Here is a 5911-nt window from a genome sequence, read left to right on the forward strand (position 1 = left end):
GTGTGTGTGTGTCTATGAATGAGTGTCTTTGTGTTCGTATTTATTCTTCATCACCGCTTGAAAACCGTTGTTTATGTCCTTGTAACTTAGCGGTCCAGCAAGAACCCCGACAGAATAAGTACCAGGTTTCAAAAAAATAAGTGCTGAGTCGAATCATTCGACTAAAACCCTTAAAATTGGTGCCCAAGCTTGGCAAAGCGTGACTGAAGCAAATAAACGGTAAAAGATAAATTTCTGAAGGATAAATTTCACCGTATCTTTTTTTTTTTTTTTTTTTTTTTTTTAACTTTCAAAGATGATGGATGGCAGAATAGTAAGAGTCAAACAAAATACCTTGTGACATTTTTCTGACTTTCGATCATATTTCAAATCCCACCAATATCATCTTCGCTTTTCAACTTTCAGGATCGATAAAATATATTAGCAACCGTCACATGCTACGGTTAATCTGATCGACTTCGCTCATCCCCACAAAATATATTCCTTTGTTTCTTATGTTACAAATTAGACTGTGCTTCATTTAATTTTTTTTTAAGTCTTTGCTCAGTAATTGTTATTTCTAATTTTCTTCTCTCTAGAAATCAAAGGAAATGACTACTATTCCCTTCAAACCATGCTTTTCTGCCCTGCATATCAATGTTTGAAAATGACCTATTTTCCATTACATTGCAGACACATTCAGCGCTGAGTCGCTGAAGCAGAGATATCGTTAGAGCAAATATTCTGCTCAATGCTATATATTTACTTGTCGATTGCTTGATCTTAACCGCTTGAACACTTCCTTTAGTGACTGACAAAATGTGAATCTCTGATCATCAACAGGAGTAGTGGGAGATCATCAAAGACATAAATTAAAAGGGATTCTTTGGAGTTTGGATAAATATCGCAACAAAAGCAAAGTTTGAAGGAAATATTAGCCATTTTTTATACTTTCTAAGATTAAGCAAATAAGAAATAACAGATGCTAGCCAAGTACTACCCAAGAAGAAAAATCGTGTTATACAATGTTATTATTTTACAAGTTTCATTTACTGTGCAGCAGTCCTGCTGAAGTACTGACTTCATAAGTTTTAACCAATTAAATCAACCTCAGTATCTTGCTTAGTATTTATGTCACTCACCCAGTAAAGTTGCATTATAACTCGTATGAACTTAGGTATCATTTATTTTAGCGCATTCTACAGAGACATGTAAACATTGGGTACAAAACAATTCTTTATCTGTGTAATCTGGAGGAGAGGGACATTTAAATAAATCACACATAAATTACCAAACGAAATAAACGTGGAATATTTACTACAAATTACCTTCCAGACTTCTAGTCGTTTCGATAACCGCTCATTTTGTTAACCGCTTTGTAGGAAGTTGGCAATACGATTTTCTATACAATTTAAAGTAGTGGCAGTAAGTTGTTTTATGATGTATCAGAGATACTTTAACGAGAGGTAATAAACTGACACCGAAAGAAGCCTTTCTAACCACTTCAATGAGAAAACAAATCTACCTTAGAGAAATTATAGAAAATATATTCAGACAAGAGATATGAATTTGAAAACTCACAAATTTTATTGCGAGTGATAAATTTTGGAAATGTTTTCTCTTTGTTCAGCCACTACTTGAAATATGCAGCCTGTAAATCATACCATCGGTATAGACCAGGTAGTTAGATAAATAAATGGATATGGAGGATTCATACTGAGCATAAATGAAGTAAATAAATCTTCAACAATAATAGATAAACATTCTAACGTACAAGGGAGATGACAAGTTCCGTAAAACTTGTAACACGACACCGGTACTTATTAAAACTAGAGAATCGTCACAATACGACCCACAACTGTCCATGGCAAGTCCACGCTGATGAAGAAATAAAAAAAGGAAAAATATTGAATTATTAATGCTCAGTTTGAACAAAGAAGAAATGAGTGAGGGATTGTATCGGCTTAGTGTTGACATGAATGTTTGCAAGATCGATGTTCTTGAAAATCTGTGCGAAGTATGATTTCCGCGTAAATAAAATTTTATTTGATCATTAATTAGTAAACAGGAAAACCTATAGGTTGTAACTTTCAAACTGAAACGAATTCCATCTCAGTCAACAGGCGATGTCATAAATGTTCGAAATATGTGTATGTTCAGAGGAGTAGATATTGGTCCAAATCACTGCGGTAAGGAATTTTTTTTATCTAAAACTGAAAGCCTTTCGATACTGGAAAACTTGTGTATTAAACGCGTCACCAGAGAATTGTATCCACTTAGCCTCAAGAACCGATAAACTGCATGAAATAGAGAAATATCAATATCAGGGTAACTTCAAAGACATTATAACGGAGTCAACATATGAAGAAAGCGAGATAAACATTGTGATTATTTGATGTCATCATAAAAATGATATGTTGTAGATAATAAAGAGAAGTATAAATCACTTGACATAGGAGTAAAAATGTTTTCCTATAAAGATGCAGAAAAGTGGATTGTGGGTAAGTAAAGACCACAGAAATTTCAGCTACAAAACATGGTTCAAGAATCGTAAGAAGTAATAGAATATTACCAGTAAAATGTCTTAAGACAGAAATGGATTAAAACAAAAGATAGGTAGTATATGCTAAGATAGGGATAAATCAATCTCAGTTTGCTTATTTCTTACATGTAAGATCTTGCAAAATTTTTCGCAAAGATGTTTATGGAAATGTTTTTGGAGTAAATTCGGAAAGATTTGACATCATTGAAAATAGCAAAGCAGCCTATATAAATGGACTCGCTGATGAGTTTGTTAAATATATAATTAGGAACTATGGAAACAACGCTGCCAACGAATGTAACATAATCTGGTGTGATGAGAATATATCAGAAGAACGGATACTTCTTTTTGAAACTCTATTCGGACGTATTCATTACATCGTAGATTCAGTAATGAATTGTTTAGGACCAGTATTTCGAAGACTTATCGACCTACTGTCAAAACTAATTTGTTTACCATCTGAAACAGCTTAAGCACACTGATCATTAAACCATCTGGAGTCAGAAATTTTAATATCGTTATTAAAATCTTTTCTTCTACTGTTTTTCAATTTGCCTGTGAAAACACTTTTGAACCTGGAGAAAGCATACATTATCTACAACTGTTGTTGTTCCAGAAATCTATTTGGGTTTTAACACTCACATCATTCTGTAATATCATATTTTGTTTCTTTAATATTATTTTCTACTAATGGGAAAACCTGGAATTTAGTGGGATGTGGCTAGTCAATTACATCGACCCCATGACCCTTGAAAGGCTGGAAGGCAAAGTTGACCTCGGAGGAAATTTGTACTCACTACGTAAAGACGGACAAAATACCACTGAACATTTTTTGGTGTGTTAACGATTCTACGAGCTCGTTCCTTTGGCTTTTTAATATTCTTCATTGAATTGCTATACAACTGCTCCTTGTCTACATCTAATCTACTGTTTAGTCATTCACTCACATATCTGCTTTAAAATAACTTCTAAAATGAGCTTTTTAGATTGTGTATTACGTATGTTTAGGTGTTGTTGGAAGAAACTATGTCTTCTAACTGCCTCTCGAATGTACAATATTTGAATGAGTAGTTAAACTAAAACGCCCTAATGTTGGTGCTATGGTATTAAGTTAGTAACAGGTATATTGGAAATAATTGGAATATATTCCGTACGATAAAAATTGAATATTATCTGCATTAGAGCAATTTGTTGTTATTGTTATTGTTTAACTTTAATTTAATCCTAACCAAACAGAATTATGATCAATAACAATGGAGTCAAGACACAATAATCTTCTTTCAGCAACAATGTATCATGGACTCCATTAAGGAACATGTCTCTTTTAAGACAACATGGCATGGTATGATAGAGATTTGGTTGCAATGTTCAACAGGTCTTGCAGAGAGAGGGGTAGAAAGAAAAAAAGAAAGAAAGAAAGAAAGAAAGAAAGAAAGAAAGAAAGTTGCTAGCTAATAACAATGATATTCAAACCTTATTTTATTGAACCAATGCTATATTTCTTTCTAATTTCTTCTGCAATGCGCTTTAATTACACTACAAGTTGAAATGTTTCAATTGAGGATACTGTCCTCAACATAACTGGTCAGAACTAGTCGAGGGCAGTTAAATTTCTGAATATGAGAGTAGCTCATTGAACGTATAATTCACTTGGCCTACATCTAGTTCTTTGTTATATGTTACAGGTGTTTACTTAAAAAAGTATTGTAGTATAGCGAACCAAAGTATGGAACCATACTTTCATATGCAAATACATATTATGAGCTCGTAGTAATGTGTATGTTTTATGGTCCTAGATTATTTTATGCATTGTTCTGCAGGCAAACGTAAAAGTAACAAAAAGGTTTCAAAACGTTTGGCCTTAGGTATGGCCATTAAGATATTTCTTTCACAACAATGTCGTGTCATTTAACCCGACCTGAGATACACCCAAGCCTTTTAAGTAACTTTTATAACAGGAAACACAGCGGAAGCCTGACAGATAGACTGTTCTTGTTCTCGTGAATAGATTTAACTCGTAGTCAAGCTTAATACTTGAGTGCTTTTAGCCGCAGAACAACTATCTTAAATATTTGTATCAGATCTGCGGACTAAGCGATCAAACTCTTCCTGCCTTTCTCATACTTGTTTTACAGACCCTTCCAAATGGTTATGGGCGTCATATTTCTACAACTGATTAAGCCACTAAAAAAAGAAAGAAAACTGTCTGCAAGGAGAGGAAATGATGAATAAGTGTTAAGCATAATTCATTAATATTTTACGAACTTATGAAAAAAAGTGAGAAAGAAAAGGTGTCATAATCGGTAAAAACAGATAAAAGAGATTACTCAGTTCCGTTCACACCTACTCTTTTGTCGTCTTACTTCTAACCTTCGATCGTATGAAGCAAAATATATTCGTAAGTCTGTACACATACATGTGTACATACGCACAAACATATACACACACACACACACACACACACAAATACACACACACAAATACACACACACATACACACAAACACACACACAAACACACACACAAACACGTATATATATACTGGGATAATTACTATGAAGCATTGTGTAGAATATATTGTATAAAGGATCGTGGGTAAAGCCAGAACAATGTGAAGTAAATGCAGGGCAAATCTCGGCTTTGTCAGTCACTTCGCTGCAATTGTGACCAACAAAGTCGTCAACAGCAAACAGTTCCTCAGAGACATAACCGTGAATGGCTACCCACCATCTTTAGGTAAACAATTGTGCCTAAAAAACATCAGGGTCAATAAACCCTCTCAAGTCCGGTACATACTTCCTAAAGCTACCACCCTTTGACGACAGAACTTCTGCAGCGATACAACACGCAGTCCGCAGGGAAGGACTCGACATTCAGATAGTGCACAGAGGCCCTTCCCTGAGGAAATCTCTGTCCAAGAACAATACCTCTCACTATTCCGAGGAGTGCACGTTATGGAACTGCCCCATCAATGACCCTGAATTGTGCCAGAGAGTATCTATGTTGTATACGAGAATATCTGTGGCAAATGTGGTGCATCCTACATAGACAGTACAACAAGAAAACTGCATTTACATATAAAGGAACACATGCAGGAAACATCTGCGGAAATGGCAGACGCGGGAATTGACAGTGCATATGAGGGCAACACAGCGGAACAGGGGCAATCTTAGAATCTCTGAGGTCATCCTCATACACCAAAGAAAACCAAATATCAACAACAAAAGAGAGTTACAGGAAGCTAGCTGGTTGCTATAGTAACACCTTTCCGCGCATATATATATATATATATATATATACATATGAAAAAGGAAAGACGGAAGATGGAACATACCAGAATTTATATTAATCACGCCAATTGTTTCTAATATATGAATATATATATATATA

The sequence above is a fragment of the Octopus bimaculoides genome, chromosome 4, assembly GCF_001194135.2.
Source record: "Octopus bimaculoides isolate UCB-OBI-ISO-001 chromosome 4, ASM119413v2, whole genome shotgun sequence".
NCBI classification, from domain to species: domain Eukaryota; kingdom Metazoa; phylum Mollusca; class Cephalopoda; order Octopoda; family Octopodidae; genus Octopus; species Octopus bimaculoides.